Source organism: Lithobates pipiens, unplaced genomic scaffold (assembly GCF_037356315.1).
Source record: "Lithobates pipiens isolate NorthernLeopardFrog02 unplaced genomic scaffold, aLitPip1_a1.2 Scaffold_16, whole genome shotgun sequence".
In the NCBI taxonomy this organism is placed as follows: Eukaryota; Metazoa; Chordata; class Amphibia; order Anura; family Ranidae; genus Lithobates; species Lithobates pipiens.
Window position 1 is genome coordinate 317,887,982 of NW_027507748.1, and position 21,309 is coordinate 317,909,290.

At 44.5% G+C, this 21,309-nt stretch overlaps 1 protein-coding gene and 2 long non-coding RNA genes across 4 annotated transcripts in view; all 3 read right to left on the reverse strand.

Annotated features, from left to right (window-relative positions):
* The window catches only part of LOC143982712 (ras and Rab interactor 3-like), a 76,278-nt gene that overhangs the window by 41,606 nt on the left and 13,363 nt on the right, over positions 1–21,309 (reverse strand). The window contains exon 1 of one of the 2 annotated variants that reach the window (XM_077481666.1): positions 15,684–15,845. The exons of the other annotated variant lie outside the window; for it this stretch is intronic. The gene's annotated coding sequence lies outside the window, so the exon portion shown is untranslated. Of the gene's footprint in view, positions 1–15,683; positions 15,846–21,309 lie in introns of those variants that run through there. 2 annotated transcript variants of the gene reach the window in all.
* LOC143984359 (uncharacterized) lies at positions 16,597–17,740 on the reverse strand. Its single transcript, XR_013274807.1, has 3 exons — positions 17,691–17,740; positions 17,146–17,339; positions 16,597–17,045 (listed from the first exon to the last, which is right to left on the reverse strand). It is a non-coding gene; the product is annotated as an uncharacterized LOC143984359 (long non-coding RNA).
* LOC143984360 (uncharacterized) lies at positions 18,430–19,573 on the reverse strand. The gene is made up of 3 exons (XR_013274808.1): positions 19,524–19,573; positions 18,979–19,172; positions 18,430–18,878 (listed from the first exon to the last, which is right to left on the reverse strand). It is a non-coding gene; the product is annotated as an uncharacterized LOC143984360 (long non-coding RNA).

The following is a 21,309-nucleotide window of genomic DNA, read 5'->3' on the forward strand; positions in this document are numbered from 1 at the left end:
TCGTTCGCCCCGGCGGACTTACGTGTTTAATGTATACAAGAACTTTAACCTTTCGTGACACGTTTATCATGTGTTACAGGACAACCAATTGAGACATGACAGCTCATGGACACTTGGACATTCCCCCTAACCTATAAATACACCCGATCCGGTGGCCATTTTACATTCTTTCTTCTGTCACTGTAGGGAAAGGATCCTGTGTGGAGTAGGGACAGAGAAAACGCTAGCTATTTGGTACACAAAAGTTCTTTTCAGGACTGGTATAGGTGTTAGGTCAGCAGCCTGAGTTTCTTTTGTCAGTTTAGATAAAGGGACAGAGCGCTGTATGCTGCTATTTTAGGGACAGCTCAGCCAGATTAGTCTTTCTTCATCATCATCATCATCATCATCATTAGCTGTTACTATCAGGTCCACAAAAGAGCTATTCCAGCTAATCGTTCCAGCCTACTCTTTTTTGCCAATTTGTATAGGGACAGGCAGGAAGCAGTGTGTCAGGCAGTGAGGATAATTTTAAAGACTTGCTGTTACTATTAGTTCCACAAAGGTTCTTTTCAGGACTGGTATCAGTGGTACGGTAATAGGCTTGTACACGTATAATATTCTTTCTTCCAAATATAGAAAGAATATTATACTTGACTGCTGCCCTTCTGCTGCAGTCTGCTAATCATTCACAACTCACTTGTTCCACAAAGCTCTTTATCAGGACTGGTAACTTGGTCTGTCTAGGGTGCTACGGTACATAGGCTTGGGTGCGGTACAGTCTGCTGTTCTGTAAGGACCGCTATCGGTCCACAATACATAGGGTTGCCGTGCACTACTGCTGACCGCTGCCCTATACTGCAGCAGTCCTTCAGCGGTATAGGGACTGACGCACAGTCTGCTAAACACTAATACACAACCTGCTTGGTCCACAAAAGTTCTTATAAGGACTGGTAACTTGGTATAGGGTGCTACGGTACATAGGCCTGAGTGCGTTACAGTCTGCTGTTCTGTAAGGACCGCTATCGGTCCACAATACATAGGGTTGCCGTGCACTACTGCTGACCGCTGCCCTATACTGCAGCAGTCCTTCAGCGGTATAGGGACTGACGCACAGTCTGCTAAACACTAACACACAACCTGCTTGGTCCACAAAAGTTTTTATAAGGACTGGTAACTTGGTATAGGGTGCTACGGTACATAGGCCTGAGTGCAGTACAGTCTGCTGTTCTGTAAGGACCGCTATCGGTCCACAATACATAGGGTTGCCGTGCACTACTGCTGACCGCTGCCCTATACTGCAGCAGTCCTTCATTGGTATAGGGACTGACGTACAGTCTGCTAATCACTAACACACAACCTGCTTGGTCCACAAAAGTTCTTATAAGGACTGGTAACTTGGTATAGGGTGCTACGGTACATAGGCCTGAGTGCGTTACAGTCTGCTGTTCTGTAAGGACCGCTATCGGTCCACAATACATAGGGTTGCCGTGCACTACTGCTGACCGCTGCCCTATACTGCAGCAGTCCTTCAGCGGTATAGGGACTGACGCACAGTCTGCTAAACACTAACACACAACCTGCTTGGTCCACAAAAGTTTTTATAAGGACTGGTAACTTGGTATAGGGTGCTACGGTACATAGGCCTGAGTGCAGTACAGTCTGCTGTTCTGTAAGGACCGCTATCGGTCCACAATACATAGGGTTGCCGTGCACTACTGCTGACCGCTGCCCTATACTGCAGCAGTCCTTCATTGGTATAGGGACTGACGTACAGTCTGCTAATCACTAACACACAACCTGCTTGGTCCACAAAAGTTCTTATAAGGACTGGTAACTTGGTATAGGGTGCTACGGTACATAGGCCTGAGTGCGTTACAGTCTGCTGTTCTGTAAGGACCGCTATCGGTCCACAATACATAGGGTTGCCGTGCACTACTGCTGACCGCTGCCCTATACTGCAGCAGTCCTTCAGCGGTATAGGGACTGACGCACAGTCTGCTAAACACTAACACACAACCTGCTTGGTCCACAAAAGTTTTTATAAGGACTGGTAACTTGGTATAGGGTGCTACGGTACATAGGCCTGAGTGCAGTACAGTCTGCTGTTCTGTAAGGACCGCTATCGGTCCACAATACATAGGGTTGACGTGCACTACTGCTGACCGCTGCCCTATACTGCAGCAGTCCTTCAGCGGTATAGGGACTAAGAGTTTTGTCACAGGGTGATTTAAAAAATGACAGGCAGAGGAAGAGGCAGGCCCTTCCGCAGGGGTGGTAGGGGTAGGGCAGGAGCAACAGCCTTGAGCCAAAGTGGGAAGTTGCAGAAGGTGCGTTCAATTACTTTAAAGGACGCACCAGACTTGGTTGAGTGGCTCACTCAGCCTTATTCTTCTGCACCCTCCTCATCCTCTCGATCTGCACCCTCTTCTTCACTCTCTGCTATGTGCACCCCCAAAGACACTACCACCAACAACACCACCACCACCACATACCTTCCGCTTGAGTGCAAATGGGGGCCTTCATGCTCCAGTGTTTTAATAGGGACCCCCGTATAAAAAGCATGAGGGTCAAGGACCAGTACTGGGTGGCAACGTACTTAGATCCCCGGTACAAACACAAAATGGCGGAAATGTTACCGCCGTCGCAGAGGGCTGTCAGAATGCAGCACTTCCAGGCCTTGCTTCGAGAAATGCTGCATTCTGCTTTTGCGTGCGCTGGCAGAGGAGCAATTCCCACTCCCAGAGAAGGATTTGCGGGTACCAATCCAACAGCGCCTGCAAGAAGAGGCCGGTTTGAAGATGTGTTGGTGACTTCGGATATGAGGTCATTCTTTCAGCCGACCCATCGACAGGTGTCATCCGGATCCAGCATCAGGGAACGCCTAGACCGTCAGGTGTCCGACTACATTGGGTTAACGGCCGATGTGGACGCTCTGAGGAGTGATGAACCCCTAGACTACTGGGTGGGCAGGCTTGACCTCTGGCCAGAGCTTGCCCAATTTGCAATCGAACTGTTGGCTTGCCCCTCATCCAGTGTCCTGTCCGAAAGGACGTTCAGCGCAGCAGGGGGGATTGTGACCGATAAGCGTACTCGCCTAGCTCACGACAGTGTTAACTACCTCACATTTCTAAAAATGAATGAGGCATGGATCTCGGAGGAATTCAACACATGTGATCAGTAGACCATGTATATGTCTATAAACAATTTTTGGAATCAAGCACACAGACCTTCTTAATTCATTTGGCTCACTTCCCTGACCCAAAAAAGCACACCGTACTATATGCCCCTACCCTCCTCTTTGAAGAGGTTGAGCGGTGTCATATTTCTACTGGGGCTGCTTATTATGAGGGGTTCCCACCATCCCTGTGCTGTGCTGACTTCCTCCTGGGTGTTCTTATTATGAGGGGCTCCCACCATCCCTGTGCTGTGCTGACTTCCTCCTGGGGGTTCTTATTATGAGGGGATCACACCATCCCTGTGCTGTGCTGACTTCCTCCTGGGGCTGCTTACGGTGCTGCTGTCAGCGCTGTATGTCACGGAGCTGCTGTCAGCGCTGTATGTCACGGAGCTGCTGTCAGCGCTGTATGTCACGGTGCTGCTGTCAGCGCTGTATGTCACGGAGCTGCTGTCAGCGCTGTATGTCACGGAGCTGCTGTCAGCGCTGTATGTCACGGAGCTGCTGTCAGCGCTGTATGTCACGGAGCTGCTGTCAGCGCTGTATGTCACGGAGCTGCTGTCAGCGCTGTATGTCACGGTGCTGCTGTCAGCGCTGTATGTCACGGAGCTGCTGTCAGCGCTGTATGTCACGGAGCTGCTGTCAGCGCTGTATGTCACGGAGCTGCTGTCAGCGCTGTATGTCACGGAGCTGCTGTCAGCGCTGTATGTCACGGTGCTGATGTCAGTGCTCTGTATTACGGTGCTGCTGTCAGTGCTCTGTATCTCCTGCACCCTCTTGTTTGCCTACCCTGGTCCCTGACCTTCCCTCTCCTCCATTGCCTTCATTAGCTCCATAGTCCTGAATTGTCAGAACAATTTCCCAAATAAAAAAAAAATGCTTGTAGTTATCGATCCCAAATTCACCTCATACATGTATTATGCTATTGTCCAGGTGGTGGGACTACGTGCTACCCCCTAATAATTACCCCGTGGCCGCAAATTCGACCTAAAGGTTTGCGAAATTCGCCTCCCATTGAAGTCAATGGAGCCCGCGGCGAACGGTCGTTTTCGCGAACGTTTGTGTCCGTTCGCGTTTCGCGTTCGCGAAACGTCCCGTCGGAAGTTCGTCCATCACTACTCAGCTGGACACTGATCGAAATCGCAAGACTGCTATCTGCTGCTGAGGAGAAAACTGAAAATTCCTATCAAAATACTTACCGTAATTTTCTTTTCCTGATGGACTCCATGGCAGCAACGTGTGGGTTAAGTCCCGCCTCCACTACCCTATAGGACACTACTCCCATAAATCTTTGCTCCCTGCCCATGGCCGTGTTCGATAACTAGCCTACTCTAGCCATTTTGGGAGGGAACTCCTGCTGCCATGGAGTCCATCAGGAAAGGAAAATTACGGTAAGTATTTTGATAGGAATTTTCCGTTTTCCTGACAGACTCCATGGCAGCAACGTGTGGGAAATAACTCGCCAAACACACTCGGGTGGGCAAAAATGCTGAACAAAGATTTATTTAACACTGTCTACCGACAGCACCTTTAAACCAAAATCAACAGAAGATAAACTGGCAGGTTCGACACAATAGTGAGCCATAAATGTATGAATGGAAGACCAAGAGGCAGCCTTGCAGATAACCTCAGGAGCCACATGATGTGAAGCTGCCCAAGAAGTAGAGAGACTTCTCGTGGAATGTGCCGTAACCGCCTCAGGAGGAGCCAAGCCCTTCTCTTTATAAGCCCACTGGATCGCCTGAACCACCCACGTGGAGATGGATCTGACCGAAGCCCTAAGGCCTTTGCTTTTGCCATGAAAAAGAACAAAACGATAATCTGATTGCTGGAAAGAAGCTGTCGCCTCCAGGTATCGTTTCAGAATAATTCCCATGTCGAGAGGATGAAGATCCTGACTCCCAGCAGAATTAAAGGTAGGAAGAGTAATGTCCTGATTTTCGTGGAAGACTGAGGTAACCTTTGGGTTCGAACCCAGCATTAGCACTAGGACCACTCTGTCAGGGAAGAATGTGAGGAAAGGTTCCTTTGATCCTAAAGACTGGATCTCAGAGACTCTTTTTGCTGAGGATATGGCTACCAAAAAGATGTCATTAGGGACAATTCTTTGACTGAAAGTGTTCTGTCCAGTTGAGAGAAGAAGTCGAGAACTAAGGGTAAATCCCACTTGGGGAATCTAGGTTTCCTCTGTGGTCTAAGTCTAATTGCTCCTTTAAAAAATTGCTGAACCAAAGGATGTTTAGCCCAAGATACTCCAGAAAAGGCCGAAATTGCCGAGACTTGCACACGAAGAGCGCTGACAGATAGGGGAATGTCTAGTCCGGACTGTAAAAAACTCAAAACATCCTGAACCGTCAAATTACCATTGGAGCAAGACCTGGAAGATAAGTGATTTGTGAATCTAGACCAAATCCTCTCATACACCTGGTTGGTACTTTTCCTTCTTGCACTCATGAGAGTAGGGATGGCCTCCTTTGGACAACCCAGAGCCTCTAACCTTCCCCTCTCAAAAACCAGACCCTCAGACATAGATGGGCCGGGCAGGGATGGAGCTTCGAGCCCTGGGATAGAAGATCGGGTCTGAGAGGTAAGGGAATCGGATCTCTGACACTGAGGAGCATTAGAAACGGAAACCATGGCCTGTTGGGCCAATAAGGTATTACAGCTATCACCTCTACTGCTTCTGATTTGAGTCTCCGCAGGAACTGTAGAATAATAGGAGTTCGAGGAAAGGCGTAAGCTTTGTTGAACCACCATCGATCCGTCAGAGCATCCACTCCGTAGGCCTGAGGATCCCGAAACCTGGAATAGTACCTTGCCAGTTTCTTGTTGCAAGGGGAGGCAAATAGGTCGACCTCTGGGAAGAACCACAATGTTAGAATCCACCTGAAAACTTCTTCGTGAAGGGACCATTCGTTGTTGTCCAGACTGACTCGAGACAGAAAGTCCGCCTGGACGTTCTGCGTTCCTGGAACATAAGTTGCTGTAATGTTGACCAGGTTCTTCTGAGCCCAAGACATGATTGGCTCTACCTCCTGAAGAAGGGACAGACTCCGAGTACCTCCTTGTCTCCTTATATATGCCACTGCTGTTGTGTTGTCTAGTCTGAGTAGGACCGAGGTTCCTGAGACCAGATGACGAAAGGCCAGGAGCGCCTGGAAGGCTGCCCTCAATTATAGAATATTCGACACCGTCCTCCTGGAAGGGAAGTCCCAGGTGCCTTGTGCTACTTCCGACAAACAGTGGGCGCCCCAGCCCCTGTTGCTGGCATCCGAAGTTATTGTTACCCATGAGATGGGGAGAATGGAATGACAATTGAATAGGTTCTCCTTCTGAAGCCACCAGGGCAGAGAGATTCTCATTGAAGATGTGATCCGGATAGGTTGAGTCTTGTCGCCTAGCCATTGGTGAAGAAAACCTTTTTGGAACGGTCTCATCTTCCATTGGGCCCACTTCACCATTGGAATCGTGGCCACCATGGTGCCAATAATTCTGAGGCACTGAAGAGCCGGAAGATGGGAGGCTGAGAGGGCCGGACGAATTCTGTCCCGAATTACCACTACTTTCTCTTCGGGTAATGAGATGGTACCCTTCACTGTGTTGAAGAGTGCACCTAGGAATACAAGAGACTGGGAAGGAATTAACTGACTCTTTTCTAGATTCAGGATCCAACCGAATTCTTGAAGAGTGGAGATGACCTGCTCCTTGTGCAATAACAGACGGTCTCTGTCCTGGGCTAGCAGAAGAAGATCGTCCAAATAGTGGTGAAGACGAATTCCCTTGGTTCTCAATAGAGCCACTACGGCCAACAACACTTTTTAAAACACTCGGGGGGACGTTGAAAGTCCGAACGGGAGACATACGAACTGGAGATGTAGTTTTCCTACTGAAAATCGCAGAAACTGCTGAAAATCTTCTGCCACAGGGACATGAAAGTACGCGTCCTTTAGGTCTATTGAAATCATCCAGTCGCCTGACTGGACTGACTGTTGTATTGTTGACAAGGTTTCCATCTTGAATCTTTCCTTTCTGATAAAATGATTCAGATGTGTAAGGTCTATGACTGGTCTCCAAGAACCGTTTTTCTTTTGGACCATAAAAAGAGGAGAATAAATTCCTCTCCCTCGTTGATCGTCTGGCACGGGTACGGCAGCGCCTTGAGCCAATAAAGATTTCACGTAGGCCAACAAGATCTGCCTTTTTTCTTCTGAGGCTGGAAGGGAGGTGGGAACAAACTTTAGTCTTGGGGACCTGCTGAAGGTCCAAGAATGGCCTGAAGATACCGTTCTGACGGTCCAGAAGTCCTTGATTGAGGCCGCCCAGACATGCCGAAAATGTAGAAGACGAGCCCCCACCTGGCCTATCTGAGCGGGCCCAATCTCAAAAAGATTTGGTTGGTTCCCTCTCTCCTGTCGCACTGCTCTTGGCGGATTTCTTGAAGGATGACTGCCTTGATTTCCATGATCTGGAATATTCCCGACCCGGTCTATAGCTACGGGCCTCCCTGGCCTGCTCTTGATACTGTTTTTTAGGAAAAAATCTCTTCTGGCTTTTTAGACGTCTGTCCTGAGGAAGAAACCCCGATTTACCACCAGTGGCCCGGTATGGCGTTATCCAATTTATTCCCAAAAAGGGAAGAACCCTCGAAAGGGATACGGCACCACACCTGTTTAGATGCTGGATCAGCCAGCCAGGGACGGAGCCAGAGGGCCCGTTTTGCGGTTACAGCCGAAAGCATAACCCGGGACACTAGGCGGATGACCTCACCAAGTTCAGACAGGAATGGAAAGTTAAGACGCTCCCTTTTAAGTTGCTTAAAATACTTCCTTTGCTTGGAAGGATTAGCCACCTCATCTTCCCAGTTCAAAGCCTCTCTGATGGCCTTCACCAAGGGGGAAAGTAAGGCAAAATAAAACCCCACACAGGGACTATCTTCCTCAGATTCACTCTCTGAAGCAGCAGCTGAATGATGGCTGGTTAAAGAGGATTCCCAGAGCTCTTGAGCATGCGACTCCCTGACTGGTGACTGAGGTGATTCTGACTGAGGCACAGGGGTCTGACTGGCCCCGATCCCCTTGAGGGACTCCTTCACCACTTTTTCCACAAGGGATCTTAGTTGCTGGTCCGTACCCCCTCTCTCACTAGAGGCTTTGGAAAAGCAGAGGTCACACAGGGATTTTCCAATAAGAACTTGTGATCTGCATCCCCAGCAAGTGTTAATAACTGAGTGGCTGGAATGAGCCCTGGAGGAGCGAGATCGATCCTCGCTACGGCGCCCAGATCTTGAGGGTGAGCCGTGATGCTTAGACTTAGAATATGAGTGCCGGTGGTAAGACTTAGAAGAATCGTTTCCTCTGTGCGTTGAGCTGCATTGCTGTTCTGATCTAGATGGGCTAAGACAGAGATAGAAGAGACATACAGATAAGGAAAGATAACACCCTGACTAATACCGGACCCCTCCCCCCCCCCTTACTTCCCCCCCAGACAGTACCTATTATGAGAGGGCTGGCCACATACAGGCGGAGGTGAGTCCATATCTCTAGGGGTTTCCATAAATGCTGCAAAGACGAATATGAGTGCCGGTGGTAAGACTTAGAAGAATCGCTTCCTCTGTGCGTTGAGCTGCGTTGCTGTTCTGATCTAGATGGGCTAAGACAGAGATAGAAGAGACATACAGATAAGGAAAGATAACACCCTGACTAATACCGGACCCCTCCCCCCCCTTACTTCCCCCCCAGACAGTACCTATTATGAGAGGGCTGGCCACATACAGGCGGAGGTGAGTCCATATCTCTAGGGGTTTCCATAAATGCTGCAAAGACATATAAGTAAGGCTGAGGATGCCATACACACACACACATGCCCACCCCCTTCTTCCCAGAAGGCCACCTACCTCCACAGCAGAAAACCTGGACAAGGGGAAGTCACGAAATAACCTGCAAGCATTCCCAAAGCTTTCAGGCTATTTCCTATGTTTAAATAAGGCGCCTTAATGACGTCATCACCGCGTCCCGTGCACCGCTACTGCGCATGCACAAATAGCGTCACTTTGCCGCTATCGCGCATGCGCGAACCAAGCCTCGATCCTGTGTCGTACTCGCGCATGCGCAGAACGAACGTATCAACGAAAACCAGGAAGTGAGCAGCGGCTGGAACGCAGGCTAATCCGACCGCAATGTCTATACCCATATACCTAGACACAGAAAAAACGAACGGAAAAAGAAGGGGAAAAGGCAAGGAACAAACACAAACTGCTGCCATGAAAAAGAGGAACAATCTTACCGCTCCCACACGATCGTCTCCAGGCCGAAGGTAAACACAATACATACCGGACTTCTTAGGGCAGGGGTTGACAAATTTGCTTGGAATCTAGGAGCCAGCTAAAAAAGTTAGGAGCCAGGTCCGTGACGGCGATCTGGACCTGTCCCTGGCCTGACATGGAGACGAGTGAGGGGAAGATAGCCCCCAGCCCCCCACATATGAGATCACCTCTCATTGGACACACCGCTCGAGTGCTAAATGGCCGCTGTGATTGGTCATTTAGCATGATCTGTGATTGGCTGTATCCAAGGGACACGGCCAACACAGAACTTCCCCGATGCTCGCCCATGGCGGCGAGCAGAGGGGAAGTAAATAGGAGGATGTCTAGGGACGCCCTCCCGGCAATTGGTGTCCGCACTGTAGACATCTTTCATCTATAGCGCGGGCACGAAGTGGTTAACAAAAGAATGTGACTATTATTTCCGACATATTCCCGCTCATTTACTGCCATTTCCCTGCTAAGGGTTCGATCAGGTCCGCCTGAAAAACTGACAGGTGAACCTGATCAGACAGCCCTTGTGAAAGGGGTCAAGCAGGGAGGATTACAAATAATATTTTTTTTCCCCTTAATTAAAATAATTTTTTTTTTTACTTTTTACAAAAAAATAAAATAAAAAAAAATTACAAAAAAAAAAAAAATGATATATATATTATATATATATATATATATATATATATATATATATAATTAAATTAATAAATAAATTAATAAATTTAATAATATATATATAATATAATGAGAAGCCATTTACCAGCCACCACACTCACCGTTGGGCAAAAAACAGGCAGGGGAGCTTCACTCCATTAGGAATTAGCATTATTGGAATAGGGTGTAATTTCTACATCCACCACAAGATGGCGCCAGACTACCGAAAGATTTTAGAAGGCCGCAAAGCCGCGGCCTCAATTACTGGCCGGCGCGGCCCGATGGAATTGCGCGGCGGAGTTCGGGGTCCAAATGGAGACAGGATACCCCAGCAGCGTTGCCCCAGTCGCCAGGACACGAAATCTAGGCGCAAATGCGACCTGGCGACCGGGGTTTGTCGAGCCCTGTCTTAGGGCACAATAGGTCACCTGCTATTTAGCTGGGCTATCCGACCGAATGCGCAGCCTGCCTGCCAGTGGCTAGGCTCCTGGCTTTCCTCCAGCGCTTATATCCAAATGCCCACTCCATACCCCGCTAGTAGCTAGGGCTTAACGGAGATATGCGACAATTCCATCCAAAGTCGCTTTTCGGCCAAACCAACAACGGAATCATGTGGGAGCAATCTTCAGGTAGAAAGACCGTAATGGGTCCTACGGAGGAGGACAAAAAAAGAACACGGCCATGGGCAGGGAGCAAAGATTTATGGGAGTAGTGTCCTATAGGGTAGTGGAGGCGGGACTTAACCCACACGTTGCTGCCATGGAGTCTGTCAGGAAAAGGTATTTAGCCGTTTAAAATAAACAAATAATTGCATTTCCAAGTTCTGTGTACTATGGAAGACAAGATATAGTGAATACCAGGTCCTGGGTTCAGTAACACTTAAAACTATTCTCTTGGCTCTTCCCAAGACCTCCTGCTCTCTAGCCCCTTCGTCACCTCAACTTATGCTCATCTCCAGGACTTCTACATAGTCTCATCTTTGCTCTGGAACTCCCTACCCTGATCTATCTAGCTATCTCCTACACGGTCTCCCTTCAGGTGATCTTTGAATACTCATCTTTTTTAGGGAAGCCTATCCCACCTATACCTAATAACTGTAATTTTCTTGCTCTATGCATTCACCCCTCACAGTTATTACCTTTTGTACAGGGGCGGACTGACCATTCAGCCACTCGGGCACTGCCCGAGGGCCCCGGGCCACTGGGGGGCCCCATCAGGGTTGCCAGCCTCAATAAGACCAGGGACAGTATGTAAAAATCAATTTTTTTACATCTGCCTCTGAAATGCCCCTTACCGACATCCTTTTGGTCTAAAAATCCTGAGATTATAGCTGCCCCACCTCTCCGGTACCTTCTCAGCCAATAGAAACATATCTGTGTATACTGTGTGTACATGTATGTGTAACCTGTGGGTCCGTATACTATGTGTGTGTGTGTGTGTTGATGTATACTGTGTGGCCCCATAATCTCTGACTGCCTGGGGGCCCCATAATCTCCTATTGCCTGGGGGCCCCATGAGTTGTCAGTCCGCCCCTGCTTTTGTATCAGTTTGTTAAGATTGTAGGCTTTCATGAGCAGGACCCTGGTAACCCTCTTGAATTGAAATATATGGTAAATGTAGCTTCTCCTTTTACTTTGAAAATCACTGTATAAACTGTTAGAACCTTTAACTTGTGTTACAAGATAGAAGCTCTTCCCATTGTCAGACGTTATCTTAGTCATATATGGGGGACACAAATCCACACAGCTAATCAAGTAACATAGTTGTGGAAGGGGAAAGGAGGAAGGGAGAGAACAGAAACAGGACTGAAGAGGAAAGAAAGGAAGAAGAGAGAAAAATAAGGAAAAGAGAAAGAGAGGTGAGTCCGTCCGGGGATCTTCCGCCAGCAATCCTTGGAGTCTGCAAATAGGCAAGCCAGGGGGACCATATATTTTTTTTGTTGACAATATTTTCATTTAACCTGATCCACATGAGTTTACGTTTCATTAACCGCTTGCTGACCGCCTCAAGCCGATATACATCGGCAGAAGGGCTCGTACAGGCAAACTAATGTACCCGTACGCAGCGCTTTAAGAGGCAGCCAGGCGGCTCGGGTCGTGGGTCCCGAGGACTCATTTGCCACAGGGATACCCGTGATCACCTCACGGAGAGGAAGAACGGGGAGATGCTAATGTAAACAAGCATCTCCAGGTTCTGCCTAGTGACAGTGTCACTGATCTCTGCTCCCTGCCATCGGGAGCAGAGATCAGTGACATGTCACACATAGCCACGCCCCCCCCCCACAGTTAGAAACACTCCCCAGGGCACACTTAACCCACTGCCCCCTAGTGGTTAACCCCTTCACTGCCAGTGTCATTTACACAGGAATCAGTGCATAGCATAGCACTAATTGCTGTATAGATGACAATGGTCCCAAAAATGTGTCAAAAATGTCCGGTGTGTCCGTCATAATGTCGTAGTCATGATAAAAATTGCTGATCGCCACCAATACTAGTAAAAAAACAATTAATTAATAAAATTAATAAAAATGCCATAAAACTATCCCCTATTTTGTAAAACTATAACTTTTGTGCAAAAACCAATCAACAAACACTTATTGTGATTTATTTTTTTACCAAAAATATGAAGAAGAATACGGATCGGCCTAAACTGAGGAAAAAAATAATTTTTTATATATTTTTGGGGGATATTTATTATAACAAAATGTAAAAAATTATTATTTTTTTCAAAACTGTCTCTCTTTTTTGTTTATAGCGCAAAAAATAAAATGAATGATCAAATACCACCAAAATAAAATAAAATGAATGATCAAATACCACCAAAAGAAAACTTTACTCGTGGGAAAAAAAGGGCATCAATTTTGTTTGGGAGCCACGTCGCACGACTGCGCAATTGTCACTTAAAGCGACGCAGTGCCGAATCGCAAAAAGTGCTCTGGTCAGGAAGGGGGTAAATTCTTCCAGTGATGAAGTGGTTAAATATCTATATCTATAACTGGACTTTTCCAGTTGCAATAGTAATTTGGCCACTAAGAACATAAAGTATATTAAGGTCTGTGTGTGTCTCGGGACATTTTCAACTCGTTTGTTCAGCAAAACAATCCTTGCATCTTTATAACTATAATAATTGTTATATTTCTTTAGATAGTCATATAGCACCAGCATATAGAGTACATGGAACTATATACATTAAATAATTACACTATTTATGAAAGAAACTCACAGTCTATGGTCGCAACTATGTACCACACAAATACACACCGCCGTTAATTCAAGAGGAAGCAAGGTAACCTACCAGTATGTTTTTGGATAGTGGGAATAAATTAGAGCACTTAGAATAAAACCCATGAAAATCAGGGCCATCTTTAAAGCGGGAGTCCGCCGGGACTCCGTGTTTTTTTTTTTTTTTAAAGCCAGCAGCTACAAATACTGCAGCTGCTGACTTTTAAAATAGTGACACTTACCTGTCCAGCATGCCCGCGATGTCGGCACCCGAAGCCGATCTCTAGATCGTCTCTCGGGTCCTGCCGCCGCCATCTTGGGTATGGGAATCAGGAATTTGGAGCCTTTCAGCTTAATTTCCCGGTTCCCTACTGCGCATGCGCGAGTCGCGCTGCGCAATAAGGACGGTCCCCGCTGCCTCTGGGATCTGTGTGTTTCCCAGCAGGCAGCGGGGCACTTGCTGAAAGGGGCGGGCACTTGCGGAAAGGGGCGTAATCGACGCCCCTTTCCGCAGAGAGCTATCCCGGAAGTGGGTGCAGATACCTGTACTGTACAGGTATCTGCACCCCCATCCCCCCTGAAAGGTGCCAATTGTGGCGCCGGAGGGGGGAGGGTTCCGATGAGCGGAAGGTCCACTTTAGGGTGGACCTCCGCTTTAAGGAAGGGCAAAAGGGGCAGCTGCCCTGGGCCCTGTCATTGTTGTGGGGCCCAAAGCAGCTGCCTCATACTTGCCAACTATCCCAGTTTAAATTTCCTTATCCCTAGAGGTTTTAGTCCTGTGCTGTGTCCTGATATTTCAGTGTGAAGTTCTGTTACTAATGTCGCCCACTTTTGCCCTATTGTTGTGTCCAGTGACTCACCTGTAGACCCTGTGTTTACATGTAAATACCGGCATTGATATGTAAATAGTGGCGGTATTCATATGTAAATAGCAGCAGATCAGCAGCATTCATATGTAAATAGAGGCAGTATTCATATGTACAGTATATCATGCCCCCCCTGAGGTCATAGCCACCATCACCTATACTGAATGTTGCCCACTGGGGAAATAAAGGCATATGCTTGAAAGCACAGCCTACAACTGTGGTCAGTAAGCCTACCATCAGCCTGTTCTGGAAGGGACAGGGAAGCTGGTCAAAGTTGATTGGAAAATAGATGGAGCCAAATACAGGGCAATCTTAAAAGAAAACCTGTTAGAGCCTGCAAAAGACTTGAGACTGGGATGGCAGTTCACCTTCCAGCAGGACAACGACCCTAAACATATAGCCGGAGATACAATGGAATGGTTTTGATCAAAGAATATTCATGTGTTAGAATGGCCCAGTCAAAGCCCAGACCTAAATCCAAATGAGAATCTGTGGCAAGACTTGAAAATTGCTGTTCACAGACGCTCTCCATCCAATCTGACAAAACTTGAGCTATTTTGCAAATAAGAATGGGCAAAAATGTCACTCTCTAGATGTGCAAAGCTGGTAGAGACATCCCCAAAAAGATTTGCAGGTGTAATTACAGTAAAAGCTGGTTCTACAAAGTATTGACTCTGAATACAAATGCACGCCACACTTTTTAGATATTTATTTGTCAAAAAAAATGAAAATGATTTATCATTTTCCTTCCACTTCACAATTATGAGTCACTTTTTGTTGGTCTATCACATAAAGTCCCAATCATAAACATTTACGTTTTGGTTGTAAAATGACAAAACGTGGAAAATTTCAAGGGTTATGACTACTTTTTCAAGTCACTGTATATATAATAGCCAGTAATGAAATATCCTCACTACTGCGCAAATAAAATTCTTATGCCCTGTACACACGGTCGGACTTTCCGACGACAAAATCCATCGGATTTTTTCCGACGGATTTTTGCCCAAACTTGTCTAGCATACACACAAGTTGTCGGAAAATCCGATCGTTCTGAACGCGGTGACGTAGAACACGTACGATGAGGTGTTTCACACTAAAGATAATGTGAAAAAAAAGGAAATTAATTGTGCTCATATGTTGCCCAAAGTTGAGTTCCTATTTCAAGGTAAAAAGACATTCCACTGAGGCTGAGAGTTGAAAACTCATTTTATGTTTGTCCACCGACAATGAAATCATCAAATAACAGCTAGTACCACCTTATTTTGATTTCCGGCATTAATCAATTTTTATGTTTGTGTATTCCAGTTACTAGTGTTCTCAAAAGGTAAAATGAAGCCAGAAACATGTCAAGCATACAAGGTAGTCCTCCTAGTCCCTACACACTGATTTGTATTACATTCTATGCTACCAATCAGAACAAGCTTATTGGGAATAATTCCTTTTCCTTCATCACCCAGTGTTATAAGACTTACCTTGTGAGGCCACACGTAAGACATGAATAGCAGTGTGTGAGATAGACCAAGTCACAGAGTAAATGACATATTACTGGAATCTACTGACTGCTTTTACACCTTCTCATTTCCTTTTTGCTGCTCTGAAGTGTTTACAACTATAATGAAAAGCAGCATACAGTTCTGCCAGAAAGAAGAATGGAGAGATATGCCTTTGCCAGCATTACGCCCTTTATGTTGGGGTTTTTCCAGCTTTTGTTTTTATACAGTTGAAATCATTTGTGAGCACAAATAAAAAAAAATAAAAAAAAACTACTACAACATATGTTTCCGTTCAAACCCCCTTAAAATATTTTCAAAAATATATTTAGATAAAAATAATGAACATACAGTATATGGTGACTGTGATTTGTTAAAAGGCATTTTGATATTATTTTCTGCTAATTCTTTTTTATTTTTTTAGGTTGCGTTCCGAGGACGTTAACCGCTTCAACCCCAGAAGATTTTACCCACTTCCTGACCAGAGCACTTTTTGGGATTCGGCACTGTGTCGCTTTAACTGACAATTGTGCGGTCGTGCGACGTTGTACCCAAGCACAATCAACGTCCTTTTTTTTCCACAAGTAGAGCTTTCTTTTGGCGATATTTTATTTTTTGCGCTACAAACAAAAAAAAAAAGAGCCTTCATTTTTAAAACAAAAAGGCAATATTTTTTACTTTTTGCTATAATAAATATCCCCCAAAAATATATAAAAATATTTATTTTTCCCTCATTTTAGGCCAATATGTATTCTTCTACATATTTTTGGTAAAAAAAAAAAAAAATCACAATAACCCTATATTGATTGGTTTGCACAAAAGTTATAGCGTCTACAAAATAGGGGATCTTTATAGTTTAAAGAGAAGTGACCTGCTGCAGTACCAAGTAGCAATGGCATGCTTCCATCCCGGGTATATTATGTAAAAAGAAAAGGGGAACAAGTGGGACTTTAAACGAAGCATGTCAATTGAAAATAACAATGTATGAATACATGTGAATAAAATGATTTAGATTTAATTTATAACCACTAGGGGTTGTCCAAGATCGGAATGCATACAATAGTAGTACAGTAATATAAATATGGATATACACTCAATATATTTTCATAATAGTAATCAGAGAATCTAGAAGTATAGACAAATCAATGGACATACATGGATGCAGTTCATAACAGAAATGCATAAATCAAAAATCATAAAATCACATGAACGAGTGCAAACTCAATAGGACAAAAGTTGATATTATCAAGGATTAAAATAAGCTTAGGTAGGCATCCTTAGTTTGAGAACCCGACGCGTTTCTTGGCTTCTTGCCAGTCATCAGGGGTGGGATGCATGTTTTTACTAAAAAAGCAAATAAATATGACAAATGTTAATATAGGTGGAACCTCAGTTAAATAGAGAAAGTATCAAATTGGTCCACTTGATTGATAAAGTGACTTACAAAATAGCCCAAAGATTGGGCAGAACTTCCAGCGATGGGAACTGTTAGAGCTGGGATAAAACCGTCTCATCCGGGGTTGAGGCAGGGTTCAGACCATCCCCCAACAATGTCAGGGGGCAGGCCAGGGGGAACCGAAACAGACATCCTCAACACAGGTCCACTAGGTACTAAATGTATATGTGTGTTACCCAAATCTGCGAAAGAAGAGAAAAAAAGGAAAAAAAAAAAAAAAAAGAAAAGAAAAGTGTGATGGGTCACAAAAAAAAAACAAAAACAGGACACTGAGTGTTGGATTGAACGTGTTGAATGAATATAGCTAATTGCTGAAAAGTGTGTGTGAATGAGATATACATGAATGATTGGGAAATAGGAGAAGGCTAAATGTGTGTTAAATGAGTGGGAATGGATGATGGGGAAATACAAAATCATCCAATTCAAATGTGTGAAAAAGTATGTGCAGTGCTCTGAATGAAACAATGTATGTGCAAAAAGGAGAGAAGAAAAACGAAACAAAAACAAAAAAAAAACATGCATAAAACTATTACCCATATGTAGAGCTAAGGAGTGATCTCTTCCTAGTGGAGCACAGTGGAGGAGTGAACTGTCTGTCTGTCCCAGCTCATATACCCCAGGCCCTGGGCGGATCCCCGCCAGCGTCATGCATGATGTCTTTTGCAGCTGTGAAAAGATGAGGGAACACTCACAGCTGAGGATAATCCATACCTCAGTGGGTGCCACTCCATCTTAGCTGCAGCATCAGGTGGAAAGACAGAGAAAGAAAAAAAAAAAAAAAAAAAAAAAAAAAAAACAAACAGTAGACTCCCACCTTGCAGTGTCTATTGACACCACTCGAGGGGCCTCTTTATGCATGGCGCCGATGCACTGAGATCGAACCCCACCACCCCCCGTGATCCACAAAGGGAGGTAGGGAGGGAGCTGAGCGCATCGCAACCCCGGAAAAATGACTGCAACATACCCAGCAAAAACAGCCCATATGTTCAATTGGTTGATAGATAAATTCCAGGAAAAACAAAACTGGAAAAAAATAATATTAAAAAAGTTCTCAATAACTGATGGAAACACATATATAAATAATTTCAAACCGCAGGTTTATAAACCCGAAACTGGGATTATAAATGAATAGGGATATACATACAGACGAATATTTACTAAGGATAAGGATAATGAGTAATTGTGCAGCATAGTCACCAAAGGAACAGGTGTCTTCCACCCAAATTATATAGTTTAAAGAGAAGTGACCTGCTGCAGTACCAAGTAGCAATGGCATGCTTCCATCCCGGGTATATTATGTAAAAAGAAAAGGGGAACAAGTGGGACTTTAAACGAAGCATGTCAATTGAAAATAACAATGTATGAATACATGTGAATAAAATGATTTAGATTTAATTTATAACCACTAGGGGTTGTCCAAGATCGGAATGCATACAATAGTAGTACAGTAATATAAATATGGATATACACTCAATATATTTTCATAATAGTAATCAGAGAATCTAGAAGTATAGACAAATCAATGGACATACATGGATGCAGTTCATAACAGAAATGCATAAATCAAAAATCATAAAATCACATGAACGAGTGCAAACTCAATAGGACAAAAGTTGATATTATCAAGGATTAAAATAAGCTTAGGTAGGCATCCTTAGTTTGAGAACCCGACGCGTTTCTTGGCTTCTTGCCAGTCATCAGGGGTGGGATGCATGTTTTTACTAAAAAAGCAAATAAATATGACAAATGTTAATATAGGTGGAACCTCAGTTAAATAGAGAAAGTATCAAATTGGTCCACTTGATTGATAAAGTGACTTACAAAATAGCCCAAAGATTGGGCAGAACTTCCAGCGATGGGAACTGTTAGAGCTGGGATAAAACCGTCTCATCCGGGGTTGAGGCAGGGTTCAGACCATCCCCCAACAATGTCAGGGGGCAGGCCAGGGGGAACCGAAACAGACATCCTCAACACAGGTCCACTAGGTACTAAATGTATATGTGTGTTACCCAAATCTGCGAAAGAAGAGAAAAAAAGGAAAAAAAAAAAAAAAAAGAAAAGAAAAGTGTGATGGGTCACAAAAAAAAAACAAAAACAGGACACTGAGTGTTGGATTGAACGTGTTGAATGAATATAGCTAATTGCTGAAAAGTGTGTGTGAATGAGATATACATGAATGATTGGGAAATAGGAGAAGGCTAAATGTGTGTTAAATGAGTGGGAATGGATGATGGGGAAATACAAAATCATCCAATTCAAATGTGTGAAAAAGTATGTGCAGTGCTCTGAATGAAACAATGTATGTGCAAAAAGGAGAGAAGAAAAACGAAACAAAAACAAAAAAAAAACATGCATAAAACTATTACCCATATGTAGAGCTAAGGAGTGATCTCTTCCTAGTGGAGCACAGTGGAGGAGTGAACTGTCTGTCTGTCCCAGCTCATATACCCCAGGCCCTGGGCGGATCCCCGCCAGCGTCATGCATGATGTCTTTTGCAGCTGTGAAAAGATGAGGGAACACTCACAGCTGAGGATAATCCATACCTCAGTGGGTGCCACTCCATCTTAGCTGCAGCATCAGGTGGAAAGACAGAGAAAGAAAAAAAAAAAAAAAAAAAAAAAAAAAAACAAACAGTAGACTCCCACCTTGCAGTGTCTATTGACACCACTCGAGGGGCCTCTTTATGCATGGCGCCGATGCACTGAGATCGAACCCCACCACCCCCCGTGATCCACAAAGGGAGGTAGGGAGGGAGCTGAGCGCATCGCAACCCCGGAAAAATGACTGCAACATACCCAGCAAAAACAGCCCATATGTTCAATTGGTTGATAGATAAATTCCAGGAAAAACAAAACTGGAAAAAAATAATATTAAAAAAGTTCTCAATAACTGATGGAAACACATATATAAATAATTTCAAACCGCAGGTTTATAAACCCGAAACTGGGATTATAAATGAATAGGGATATACATACAGACGAATATTTACTAAGGATAAGGATAATGAGTAATTGTGCAGCATAGTCACCAAAGGAACAGGTGTCTTCCACCCAAATTATATAGTTTAAAGAGAAGTGACCTGCTGCAGTACCAAGTAGCAATGGCATGCTTCCATCCCGGGTATATTATGTAAAAAGAAAAGGGGAACAAGTGGGACTTTAAACGAAGCATGTCAATTGAAAATAACAATGTATGAATACATGTGAATAAAATGATTTAGATTTAATTTATAACCACTAGGGGTTGTCCAAGATCGGAATGCATACAATAGTAGTACAGTAATATAAATATGGATATACACTCAATATATTTTCATAATAGTAATCAGAGAATCTAGAAGTATAGACAAATCAATGGACATACATGGATGCAGTTCATAACAGAAATGCATAAATCAAAAATCATAAAATCACATGAACGAGTGCAAACTCAATAGGACAAAAGTTGATATTATCAAGGATTAAAATAAGCTTAGGTAGGCATCCTTAGTTTGAGAACCCGACGCGTTTCTTGGCTTCTTGCCAGTCATCAGGGGTGGGATGCATGTTTTTACTAAAAAAGCAAATAAATATGACAAATGTTAATATAGGTGGAACCTCAGTTAAATAGAGAAAGTATCAAATTGGTCCACTTGATTGATAAAGTGACTTACAAAATAGCCCAAAGATTGGGCAGAACTTCCAGCGATGGGAACTGTTAGAGCTGAGATATAACCGTCTCATCCGGGGTTGAGGCAGGGTTCAGACCATCCCCCAACAATGTCAGGGGGCAGGCCAGGGGGAACCGAAACAGACATCCTCAACACAGGTCCACTAGGTACTAAATGTATATGTGTGTTACCCAAATCTGCGAAAGAAGAGAAAAAAAGGAAAAAAAAAAAAAAAAAAGAAAAGAAAAGTGTGATGGGTCACAAAAAAAAACAAAAACAGGACACTGAGTGTTGGATTGAACGTGTTGAATGAATATAGCTAATTGCTGAAAAGTGTGTGTGAATGAGATATACATGAATGATTGGGAAATAGGAGAAGGCTAAATGTCTCTCTCTGTCTTTCCACCTGATGCTGCAGCTAAGATGGAGTGGCACCCACTGAGGTATGGATTATCCTCAGCTGTGAGTGTTCCCTCATCTTTTCACAGCTGCAAAAGACATC